This window comes from Chionomys nivalis, chromosome 26 (genome assembly GCF_950005125.1).
Source record: "Chionomys nivalis chromosome 26, mChiNiv1.1, whole genome shotgun sequence".
Taxonomy (NCBI): domain Eukaryota; kingdom Metazoa; phylum Chordata; class Mammalia; order Rodentia; family Cricetidae; genus Chionomys; species Chionomys nivalis.
The window spans coordinates 17,078,082-17,091,646 of record NC_080111.1 but is presented as its reverse complement, the minus strand read 5'-3'; the positions used below and the strand labels follow the sequence as shown (position 1 = coordinate 17,091,646).

The 13,565-nt window shown below is 42.4% G+C and overlaps 1 pseudogene; it reads left to right on the top strand.

Moving 5' to 3' along the window:
- Nucleotides 1-9,164: 9,164 nt before the first annotated feature.
- On the top strand, nt 9,165-9,372 carry LOC130866765 (40S ribosomal protein S28-like; annotated as a pseudogene).
- The last annotated feature ends 4,193 nt before the right edge of the window (nt 9,373-13,565 follow it).

Genomic DNA, 13,565 nt, shown 5'->3' with positions numbered 1-13,565 from the left:
TACTATATTTCTGAGGACTTTTCTGAGTGTATTTCATTCTTTACATTAAGCAATCCTCACAAAACCTACATAGGTTCATAACATGATTCTTTCCTTTTATTAAGAAACCAAGGAATAAAGAGACATGTAACTTGTTTCTGGTGAGGAACAAAGTTGAGATGTTTTTAAATGTATACTTAATAAGTATGAGGGTATGTGCAGTTATTATATATTCATCTACTTCAGATTAATATATTTTATTAAGGATACAAAGTGGCAAAAACAAGCCAAGCTCATACCCTAATTTTATACAGTGAGTTGTGCTGTTTGAAATTAAGTCCCACTTGCAACATCAATATGGAACTTATTGCCAAGATGAAAGGTCATACAAGATTGGGATGGTACAACTTGATGACTCAATTCTCTGTCCTCTTCCCTCTAATTAGACTACTGGGTCATCCAGTTCACACACCCTAGTGAGAGGCCATTCTGCCTTCCTTGAGAGAGGTCCTTAGTGTGTCAGGGCCTGGCAGCAACTCAAGAAGTACCTCTTGGCATTGACTCTAGCTCAGGCTATGAGCTTTGGACCAGAAGTTCTAATTATAAGATGCCAATGATCCAAAGTATGCTTCTATTAATTTGTTTATAGAATGTCATTTAAAAATAAACACAGTCCGCGTGGTGGTGGTGCACGCCTTTAATCCCAGTGCTCAGGAAGCAGACGCAGGCTGATCTCTGAGTTTGAGGCCAGCCTGGTCTAGGACAGACTTCTAGGACAACCAGAGTTATATAGAGAAGCCCTGCCTCAGGAAAAAAGTTTGCTTTTGAATAACTCTCAAATTTACCTTTCGTAGACACCCTTTATCTCCTTTCTGAACACTTTACAATATTATTAATTTGAAATGTAAACTACTCAAACTATCATTAATCTTCATATTATAATACATTAGATATATGATATATCTAATAAACAATATAATAATTTCTGATGGGTGGAGGGAAACATAAAGATCACAGCATAGAATTAAACCAATAGGCTTGCAACTCTTCTGTGGAAATAAACAGGGATCTTTGAGAATATAATAGCAATGTCACACAATGGACAGTTAAGTAAAAATGATCTTGATGATCTGGTTTTATTCACAGGATTCTGTCACTGTTTTACTTATTAACCCTTGATTGCTTGTTTTTCTGGTTGGGGATCAAATTCAGAGCCTTACTTTTGTATGCTAGAAAAGAAAAAACTCTACCACTGAGCTCTACTGAGCCCTTCATGGAAAAAGTACTTCTAAAGAAAAGGAAGAAGCCGGGCGGTGGTGGCGCACGCCTTTAATCCCAGCACTCGGGAGGCAGAGACAGGCGGATCTTTGTGAGTTCGAGGCCAGCCTGGTCTACAAGAGCTAGTTCCAGTACAGGCTCCGTAGCTACAGAGAAACCCCTGTCTCAAAAAAACAATTATCCCAAACCCAGATGACTAGACACTAGAATAAAAGGATAATCATTAAATACGGACCAATATGTCTCTACTAGAGACCAGTAACCCTACTATATAATGTAGGAGGTATGGCTTTGTTGGAGTGTGTATGTCCTTGTTGGAGGACATGTGTTATATCTTCCAAGTATGATAAGGCCCAGGCCACCCTCTACAAAATCTTCAGACTGAAAGGGGTAATCCTGTCCCAATGAATCTTTAGACTGAATCAGGAAAACATTTAATTCAGAGGGATTTCTTACAGTTTCAGAAGTCCATTATCATCATGGTGAGGACCATGGTGGCATGCAGGCAGACACGGTGCTGGAGTAGTAACTAAGAGCCCTATATCTTATAGGCAACAGGAAGCCCACTGAGACAGTGGGTGGTATCCTATACGTAGAAAACGTCAAAGCCCACCTCCACAATAACACACTTCCTCCAACAAGGACATATCCACTCCAACAAGGCCACATCTCCTAATAGGGCCACTTCTTATGAGATTATGGGGGCCAATTACATTCATATTACCACATTCCTTTCCTTAATCCCCATTAGCTTGTAACAACATCACAATGCAAAATGCATTTAGTCCAACTTCAAAATCCCCGTAGTTTATCACAGTCTCAACCATATTTAAAAGTCCAAGTTCAAAGTTTCTTCTGAGATTCATGTAATCTCTTAACTGTAATCAACTATAAAATAAAAATAAAAAAATCACATAATTCCAATATATAGTCACACAATATATACATTACCAGTCTAAAATATAGAGCATAATGAAAAAATGCTGGATCAATGCAAGACTAAAATCCAGCTGTGCAAACTCCAAACTCTGCATCTTCATGTCTGATATCAAAATGCTCTTCAGAGCTTCAACTCTGTTCAGCGTTGTTGACTTCAACACACTTCTTTTTCTTGGGTTGGTTCCACTCCCTGGTAGTAGCTCTCCTCAGCAGGGATCCCATGACTCTGGTATCTCTAACATCTTAGGTTCTCCAAGGCAATCCAGGCTTCAACTTCACAGCTTCATGCAATGTCCTTTCTATTAGACCGCCATTCAGAAACACCCCCGACACATGCCTGCCTGCCCTCGGTGGTTTTCTTTAGGCACAGAGAAAATTCCATAACAAATTTCTTCTATCCTTAGCTCTAAAGCTGGAACTATGTGGCCAAACTGCCACGTTCTGCTCCTTGTTTGGGTTAGAACATGGTCCCCTTGATCAATTACATGTTCACCGGCTTTCTGTCCTTTATTATGAGATTATGGGGGCCAGTTACATTCAAACTACCACAAGGATGTATCTGGATGGGAGGGGAGGTTGGGGAAACTTTGGGTACAAGAGGAAATTGTCATCAGGATATATTATATGAAAAATATCTATTTTCAATCAAAGAAAAAAGAAATTCTAATTGGCGGAAGCACTTTGCTTAACATTTTATATTAAGTTCATGGGATAAGACACAAATCTGGATCATCTGCTTTTGTGTTCTCCCTCTGAGCTACAACCCTCCACAGCCCTGTGCTTTTCTGGATATGTGTTTGTCCTTTAACAGTTCGGTCACGCCAATCGGACAGTGTAGCTGAGAAAAGCAGGTGAGAATGATTGCAAAAACTCCAGAACAATGCTACTTATTTTACAAATAGATTAAGTTACAACCATATAGATATTTCCGCTGAATTCCTTTGAGCTTCATAGCCATGTCACCAAGTACACACTGATTGTCTACCTTGTGTTCAATTTTAAGCAAAAGCTGCTCTGTCCTCATATATTCTATAATCCAACTGTTTTATAAATTTTGACTGGCAATCCCCAGTAGAGCCCTTCTACTCCCTGAGACAAAGTTTAATAATAATGAAAGATGTCCCCCAGAAGGAACGAAGGAACTAATGCATACTTGCCAGGACATCAATCTCTCACCTCGCTCCCCTCAGCTGCTGATGTTCCCCTGAGCTACTTTACTTAGATTCTTTTGTCAGGTTTTTGTAGCACATTATTCTGCTCCACTCGAGTCCACAATCACACAATTCCCACATGATTTCAGGAAGTTTTAGTCTGAAAAGAAACGTCAGTGTTAGGCATACAAGTGCTAGAAGGCCCTCACTGGGGAAGAGCTGGAGGACACAGACAAACAGAGACATGAGAGCAGCGGTTTCAGTCTCTGCTTTGAAGGGTGAGGGTCAGCGGGGTAGACAACACACACAAAAAGAAAACCTGTCATTTTAGAGCACCCGGCCCCTGTTCACTTAAAATGAATCCTCAAGCATAATTCTCTTAGCTTCTTCAGCCCTCTATTCCTCTCAGATGTAAGAAAATATTGTTTAGATATTGTCTACAAGGGCTACAGTGGTACTTAAGTATATAGAATGAACTCAGAGGTCATTGTACTATGTATGTATGATGTATGTTTGTATGTATGTGTATGTGTGGTAGGTATGTGCACATGTCCATGTGTGTGCAAGGGGTACAGGTGATGTATGCACATGTATATGAAAGTCACATATTGCTCTTCAGATGACATCTACCTAGGGTCTCTCGCTGGCTTGAAACTTATCAATAGGCTAAGCTGGCAGGCCTGGAATTCCCAGCAGTCCCCTTGTCCCTGCTTTCTCAGATCTCAAACTGTAAGTACACACCTCCACAGCTGGCCGTGTTGTAAACAACAGGCTCTGATGGTCTATAACAGTGTTATAAACTCAGGTCTCGGACTTGCATGGCTGACTAAGCCATCTCCCAGACACCACTGTTTACATACATCTCTATCATACTGAAAAATCCCAAGAGCTTGCCCCGATACAGCTACAAAGGGAACAGGTAAAGGCAGCTTTTTGCCCTTTGTAAATGAAGGCACAACAAATTAAACTAGATGTTAAGCCAATCAAGTGTAAATCAAGTGAGTTTTTAATAAAAGCTAGAAGTGTTATCAACTGTTAAACTAATTTTCTGAAGACTGTCACTTGTCCTTAAATATTTTACTCAAGGGCTTCCCTTCCTTTCTTCCCCAGGATTATTATTCTTCCTTTTGGTGCTGTGGGTAAGAAAAAGAATAGTGAGAACCCAAGTCCTGGAATGGCTCGGTCACAGGACTGGATCCAAGCACAAATGCCCACTTCCCTGGGATGCTGCCTTTTATGGTAAATGCATATGCTAGTGCCTGTCCCTCTTCAAACTGCTAGGGCCACTGCTGAGATAAGCACTTGATGTGTACAGGTCCAGAAGATACAACCTGTTAATATTAGCCATATTTCTATGTGTATGTTTGTCTGCAGGTGCACTTGTGGGACTATGCATGCAGGTGTATGGGGGTGCATGCAGGTGTGTGGGGAGGTGCATGCAGGTGTGCAGGGGTACAAACAGATGTGTGTGGGAGTGCATGCAGGTGTATGGGGGTGCATGCAGGTGTGCAGGGGTATATACAGGTGTGTGGGGTGAATGCAGGTGTGTGGGGATGCATGCAGGTGTATGAGGGTGCATGCAGGTGTGTGGGGAGGTGCATGCAGGTGTGCATGGGTACATACAGGTATGTGTGAGGTACATACAGGTGTGTGGGGTGTGTGTGAGGTACATACAGGTGTGTGGGTGTGTGTGTGCAGGTGTATGGGGGGTGCATCGAGGTGTTCAGGGGTACATACTGGTGTGTGTGGGATGCATACAGGTGTGTGGGGAGGTGCATGCAGGTGTGTGTGGGTGCAAGCAAGTGTGCAGGGGTTCATACAAGTGTGGGGGATGCATGCAGGTGTTCAGGGGTACATACAGATGTGTGTGGGAGTGCATTCAGGTGTAGGGAGGTGCATTCAGGAGTGCAGGATGTATGCAGGTGTGCAGCGGTACATACATATGTGAGGGGGTGCATGCAGGTGTGTGGGGTGCATGCAGGTGTGCAGGGGTACATATAGATTGTGAGGGGGTGCGTGCAGGTGTGGGAGGTAACAGGTGTGTGAGGAGTGCATGCAGGTGTGTGATGCATGCAGGTGTGTAGGGGTACATACAGATTGTGAGGGGGTGCATGCAGGTGTGGGGGTACATACAGGTGTATGTGGGGTACATGCAGGTGTGTGGGGAGTGCATGCAGATGTGTGGGGTGCATGCAGGTGTATGGGGAGTGCATGTAGGTTTGCAGGGTGCATGCATGTATGTGGAGAGTGCATGCAGATGTATTGGGGTGCATATACATGTGTAATCATGTATATGAAGGCCAGAGAACACCTTTGGGTGTTATTTTTCAGGTGTGACCCTTTTTTGAGACAGAGCCTCACCTTGGCCTGAGACTCAGCAAGCAGTCTAGGCTGACTGGCCATTGACACCAGGGATGCACCTATCTTTGACCCCCCAGCCCTGGGATTACAATTGTATCACCATTTTTTGTTGGCTTCAATATGAGCTCCGGGAAGATCAAACCCAGAACCTAGGCAAGAACTTTACCAGCTGATCTCTCTCCCTGCTTGTCCACATTTCTTTTTAACTGGGTAATTGTCTTTCCTTAGGCGATACACAGCATTTGTAGCGGAAGAAGAAACACACCGTGGCTCCTATCAGGAGTTACTGGATGGCTTCGATGTATCACTGAGTCAATGTCGTAAACCACAACCCTGCTGTTTCCCAGGAAGGGCAGAGGCTCAGCAGCAGTTAAAAGTATCTGTGTGAGAAACAGATTAAAGTTTCTGCTTTCACGTTTTGAAATTCGGGAAGAACAGCTTCTGTGTGAGGATTACAGATGTTGAGCTGGCCCTTGCCTTCGGGGTTTGAGGGAATGAAGCATAAGACTGACTGAAACATTAAAGGTCTGTATATCTCTTTCCTGCCCCAACACCCAAGCAGGAAGATCATCTCTCATTTTAAAAAGCTTTCATGTCTCAGGGGCCCCTGACCCACAGCTTCATTTTATATGAGTTGTAAACTGTTATTTATTTTGGGGGTCAGTCTAAATTTATATTTCTAATGTTTTCCTTTGGACTTATTTTTCAGATATTGCTCTTTTGAGAAAATGCACTTTGGGTTCAGAACTCAGTTAAAACACATTAAGGACAAAAGTATCGCCAGTGACTTTTTACAAACTGATAGATAATAGATCAACCTAAATGTATTTTTAAAAGTCTGATCTTGGAACTGTTCTTACAGGTTAAGAATACTGTGGCCCAATTCAAGAAGTCATTGTTTTTTTACTGCTGAGTAGTACTCTAATATGTATATATTCCATACTTTCTTCATCCATTCTTCCATTGAAGGGCATCTCGGTTGTTTCCAGGTTCTGGCTATTACAAACAATGCTGCTATGAACATAGTTGAGCATATACTTTTGTTGTATGATAGGGCATCTCTTGGGTATATTCCCAAGAGTGGTATTGCTGGGTCCAGGGGTAGGTTGATCCCGAATTTCCTGAGAAACCGCCACACTGCTTTCCAAAGTGGTTGCACAAGTTTGCATTCCCACCAGCAATGGATGAGTGTACCCCTTTCTCCACAACCTCTCCAGCAAAGGCTATCATTGGTGTTTTTGATTTTAGCCATTCTGACAGGTGTAAGATGGTATCTTAAAGTTGTCTTGATTTGCATTTCCCTGATCACTAAGGAAGTTGAGCATGACCTTAAGTGTCTTTTGGCCATTTGAACTTCTTCTGTTGAGAATTCTCTGTTCAGCTCCTTGCTCCATTTTATAATTGGGTTGATTAGCCTTTTACGGTCTAGTTTCTTGAGTTCTTTGTATATTTTGGAGATCAGACCTTTGTCAGTTGCGGGGTTGGTGAAGATCTTCTCCCAGTCAGTGGGTTGCCTTTCTGTCTTAGTGACAGTGTCCTTTGCTTTACAGAAGCTTCTCAGTCTCAGGAGGTCCCATTTATTCAATGATGCCCTTAATGTCTGTGCTGCTGGGGTTATACGTAGGAAGTGGTCTCCTGTGCCCATGTGTTGTAGAGTACTTCCCATACATGGGATGTACTCACTCATATTTGGTTTCTAGCCATAAATAAAGGACATTGAGCCTATAATTCATGATCCTAGAGAAGCTAAATAAGAAGGTGAACCCAAAGAAAAACATATAGACATCCTCCTGGATATTAACCTTCATCAGGCAATGAAAGGAGACAGAGACAGAGTCCCACATTGGAGCACCAGACTACAACCCCAAGGTCCAAACCAGGAGCAGAAGGAGAGAGAGCACGAGCAAGGAACTCGGGACCGCGAGGGGTGCACCCGCACACTGAGACAATAGGGATGTTCTTTCGGGAACTCACCAAGGCCAGCTGGACTGGGTCTGAAAAAGCATGGGATAAAACCGGACTCACTGAACATAGTGGACAATGAGGACTGCTGAGAAGTCAAGAGCAATGGCACTGGGTTTTGATCCTACTGCACATACTGGCTTTGTGGGAGCCTAGGCTGTTTGGATGTTCACCATACTAGACCTGGAAGGAGGTGGGAGGTCCTTGGACTCCCCATAGGGCAGGGAACCCTGACTGCTCTTAGGGCTGATGAGAGAGGGGGAGTTGATTGGGGTACGGGGAGGGAGATGGGAGGCGGTGGCAGGGAAGAGACAGAAATCCTTAATAAATAAATAAATTAATAAAAAAAAGGAAAAAAAAGAAAAAGAGGGAGGGAAAACTGGGGTAGGTATGTAAAATAAAAAGTAATTTTTTAAAATAAAAATTATGGAAAAAATCAAAAAAAAAAAAAAAAAGAATACTGTGGCCCAACATGTACTTCAGTCATTTTGTTCTGTTTTGGAGGCAGGGTCTCGCTCTGTAGCGTTCACTGGCCTCAAACTCAAACAAGGATCCTCCTGCCTCTACCCCCCCCCCCCAAGCACTGGAGTCAAAGCCCATGTGTCACCACGCCTGGCAGTCATTCATTTTTGTGGACACACTTAAGAAATGACATCACGTGGGATGTTCTTATGTCTGAAGTTCTCTCAGCCATTATTTCGTGGAAATTCATGGGCTCAATAAATGGTGTAAGAAATTGAAGTTCCAAGAAGGATCTCAAGTTTTGAATGATTATGTAGCCAGCCTGGACATAGATCTCTGGTGTCTGGACCAGCTCAGGATCCTGTGTGTTCTTCTCAGTATGAAGCAGGGATTTTTTAGTCCCTCCACGCTGCCCAGTTCCATTCAAGAATGAGGATCCATGGACATTTATTTTCTCTATATTTGTAGAACAATCTCCCTTCATCTGAAGTTATGTGTTCTGAGATACGCAGTGGGTGCCTAAAACCACTGATAGCACCAAAGCTGGTATTCAGGCACCGACTCAACGGTTGATCTCATAGCAGCCTGACCCATAAACCTGCCAGAGAAGCAACAAACACTGGACAGGAAAACCTCAGGTCAGGTGGGTGGGTCAGCATGGGATTTTATATTGCTCTTTAGAATGCTGTTCGATTCGGAACGTACATTGTTTGTTTCTGGAATTTTCCGTGGGATGTTTTTGGAGCATGCTTTACCATAGGGGAACTGAAGCCACAGAGAGGCGCTGATTGCCATGAATACGATTTTCAGTAATCCCAACAGAGCAGCTTGTGTACTCTGCCTTGAAAGTCACCCCTTAAAATCCAGTGGAAAGCTCAAAGTGAGTCAACACGTCACTGTTAGAGACCAGTCAATCTCCAGGATAACGTTTGCTTTTTAGACCAGTATATTCATATGTATTGTACACATACAAGTATTTAGCTAAAGATGTTTTTAAAAATATTTCCCGCTCTCTGCCTGATCGCCGCCATCATGGACACGAGTCACGTGCAGCTCATCAAGCTCGCTAGGGTAACCAAAGTGCTGGGCAGGACCGGTTAGCAGGAAAGTGCACGCAGGTATGTGTGGAATTTATGGATGACACCAGCCGCGAGAGGGAGACGTGTTCACCCTATTGGAGTCAGAAAGAGAGGCTCAGAGGTTGCTGCTGGGTCCTGAGTATCCACCACTTGGCCAATGATGACCTGCGACTATTAAATAAAACGTTTGTATTGTTTAAAAAAAATTTCCTATGAGATCACTGAAAAACAATACATCTGGAGCTGGAGATGTGGTTCAGTATCTAAAAGCACCATGGCTTTTCTTCTAGAGGAGCCAGGTTTAAGTCCCAGTACCCACATGAACAGCGTTCTCCATTCCCAGGAGATCTGATGCCCTCTTCTGGTTTCCAGGGCACCAAGCATGTACTGGCACACAGGCCTATATGTGAAGCATATATACATACAAAATAACATAAGTAAACAAATCTTTGAAAAATAAAAATGAATCAACTACATGTTAAATAAAACATTGCTAGTAAAAGTAACTATTTTTCTAAAACAAATAAGTTTAGCGATGTAATTCTTCCTTTCTCAGGTCTATTAGCATCTGGGTTAATGAAAATAACTAGATTCTCATATCTGTTTCTGCATTCCATCTATTTCAACCTGCACATTGGGCTAAAGTATAAAAAGATAACTGGGCCTCAAACATATTATTTGGAAAAGTAAGACTGTTTTAATCTCTTTTTATGTAAATGCAATATTACTTTTGATACTACAAAATTGCAAATCTCAATGAATGCAAATCTCAAAGAATGCAGGTGGCTTGAAGGATGATGGTTTACAATGCAAACCCCATCTATGAATTCTTCCTGTTTTATCACATTGAAAATCATGGGTCCAATTTCTATTTTAAATCATCTTTTATCCATTTTATAAACCCATCCTATTACAGTCATTTGGAAAAATAATGTCTTGTTGGCTTACATGGATCTTCCAACTTATTGTATATTTCACTTTTCAGGGTTTTTTTTTTTAGTAATTATTGATAATCTTCCAGATTCATGGTGGCAGACATGAACTTTCCAAAATTTTAATTTTCACTTGAAAGTTTGAACTTTGGCAACAAATATCTCCAGCCTTCCCTTGTGACAGGCTTATCTAGCTTATTTTGATGGGTCTCAAAGGACGTAATTTATGTGTTATGACTAAAATGATTAAAAGAATATTCCATCAAAACAGCTTTGGTGGATGCAGTAATTATACTTCTCTGGAGACAACCACTGGGTTCCAGTGCCCTGTGAGAGCATTCTGTTGCTCACAGACTAAAACCTCATAATCTCCATAAAGTGCGTCATCTTACTGCTTCACTGAGGATGTTCTAAAAGGGACCTAGGTTTTGCTTTACTCCAAGTGCATGATGGTGAACTCTGTGATGACTAACACACCTTGGCCTGTACTAAGGCATCTGTTGCTCAAACAAGGCAAATGTAAACATTGGTAAAAAGACTGACACCACACAATGTTTTATTATTAATATTATTATTATTATTAAAATTTTCTACCTCCTCCCCTCCTCCCATTTCCCTCCCCCATCCTCCACTTCCCCTCCCCCTCCCTTTCCAGTCCAAAGAGAAGTCAGAGTGCCCTTCCCTGTGGGAAGTCCAAGGTCCTCCCCCCTCCATCCAGGTCTAGGAAGGTGAGCATCCAAACAGACTAGGCTTCCACAAAGCCAGTACGTGCAGTAGGATCAAAACCCAGTGCCATTGTCCTTGGCTTCTCAGTCAGCCCTCATTGTCCAACACATTCAGAGAGTCCGGTTTGATCACATGCTCCATCAGTCCCAGTTCAGCTGGCCTTGGTGAGCTCCCATTAGATCAGGCCCACCGTCTCAGTGGGTGGGCGCACCCCTCGCGGTCCTGACTTCCTTGCTCATGTTCTCCCTCCTTCTGCTCCTCATTTGGACCTTGGGAGCTCAGTCCAGTGCTCCAATGTGGGTCTCTGTCTCTATCTCCATCCATCGCCAGATGAAGGTTCTATGGTGATATTCAAGATAATGTTTTTAAAATGAGTTTTTATCTTGCAGACTCTCTGAAAAGGTCTTCAGGCCCTGGGATTGGGGATCACACTCTGGAAAGTGTTGCTCTGGAAAGCCATGCTGCCGTTTCATGTAATCCCCCAAACAGATTGATGAATTTATCAGATTGTCTCTTTTTCTATTGATCCCAAAAGAAGTGTCACAGTGAGTAAATAACCTAACTCATCATTTATTTTTAAATGAGCTTTTAAAATTTACTTTGTTTTGCAGAGTTTGTAAGCTAGTAATATGTACTATGAGATTAAAAACAACATTGTTTCCATAATTAATAAAAAGGCATATGTGCTACATCGTTGCTACAGTATCTGAGAAGTCTCCATATGTACTCATTTTACTCTTGATCAATTATAAAATCAGGTCTTTTAAAGGGGTTAGTTGTGAGGTCATAGCTCAGTAGTAAGTTGTTTGAAAGAGGCCCTGGATTAGATCCCTAACACCACCAAGGAGGAGAGAGGAAAGGAAGAGAAGAGGAAGGGAAGATACACACACACACACACACACACACACACACACACACACACGGGGGTGGTGGGGGTGGTGATGGTTAGAATTTCATTGCCTACTGCAGCCGGGCGGTGGTGGCACACGCCTTTAATCCCAGCACTTGGGAGGCAGAGGCAGGCGGATCTCTGGGAGTTCGAGACCAGCCTGGTCTACAAGAGCTAGTTCCAGGACAGGCTCCAAAACTACAGAGAAACCCTGTCTCGAAAAACCAAAAAAAAAAAAAAAAAAAAAAAAAAAAAAAAAACCCTGCTAAACATACAATTAAATTTTAAGTAGTCTTTAATAGTATTAATTAAAAGTCAACACAAGTAATAAGTTTTCACCTATTAGAAGGATTTATTCCCTCATTCAAAATGCATTCATTAGCTCCCTAGAATGTGAAATTATATATACATAATATATGCAAATTTTATTTACAAAGCCTTCAATTCATACAGACCACAAACTACAGTATCTAAAGAGTCTTATAAAAGAAATGTGAGATTATGTATGTGTGCATATATGCTGATCAGTAAAAGACTATTAGCCCTCAACATTATAGACAACGAGGAACATTGCAGAGGACTCTGGGGATGTACGAGTCTTCTCAAGAGTCTACTTCATGCTTCATGTTCGCAAGTGTGCATTTCAAGACATATTAACCTCTGCCAATCCCTAACTAAAAAGTTGTGCTGCATTCCTTAAAATTGAGAATACAGGAAAGACAAGCATTTTTCTCTATCAGTGTGTTCTAGGTTTTCTGGGGCCTGAGGCAGGGGGATGACTTGAATGCTCTTGGCTGTGCTGAACAGCAGCTCTCTGGAGACTGTTGAAGGTGAAACCCCAATCTGTGGCATTTGCCAGTTTCGTGGTAATAAATAGTCTCAGTCTGGGCCCATTTCTAGCAAACAAGCTTTACAGTCAGTTTGTAGAAGTTCTGGATGCTTGATGTTCCAAGTTCTTCTTCTGGTAAGAGCTGACAGGAACACAAGTCTGGGAGCTCCCTGGCTTCTAGCATTGGTGGAGGCTTGGAGCAGAGCCCAACTCTGCAGCAATCAGTCAACAGCTTCAGTTACAGGTAAACTATTGGAAAGGATTCCTACCAGCACTGATTTATAGGTAAGTACACGGAGTCCTAGAGAGGTGGCTTGATTTCCCTGGAGCATCCAGTGTCAATGGATCACTCATGATTGTACTCCTGTCTTTAACAGTGGAGGCATGGTTCTCAAATGTTGTTCTATGTTCAAATCACCTGGAGAATACCAAGAAGCCCCAGGTCAGTGATCTCTCCCCAAGCCTCTCTCTCAGAAAATCTGAACGAACCCTAGATGTTGAGTTTCTAACAAGGTGGGGTAGGTAGTTCTGAGAAGGGCCCGAAACAGTTCCCCTTGGATATGCATTTGTTACTTTTTCAATGCCGTGACTGGATAGCTAGGAAAATAGCTTAAAGGAAGGGAGATTCCTTTTGGTTTCAGATGCCTCCACTTGTGCCAGACCGGCCTCCTTACTCTTGGGACTGCAGCAAGGTACTCCATCTACTACCGAAAATGCAGCAGAAGTAAAATCAAAGCCATCTTCCCTCTAACACATTTGGTTATTCTTGATTATTTGTCTCTCATTCTTCCTTGCATTTGCTATCTTTGTCGTTAAATAAACATTGAACAGGCATTTGTTTGCTTTGTTTTAGTCTCAGGCTTCATGTCAAGGATACCAAGAAGATCCAAACATCTTTGCAATTAGGAGGAGGCATGCACGAGGCATTTCAGCACAATATGAATTGGGTCATAGCTTGCCCTGATACCATAGAGTCAC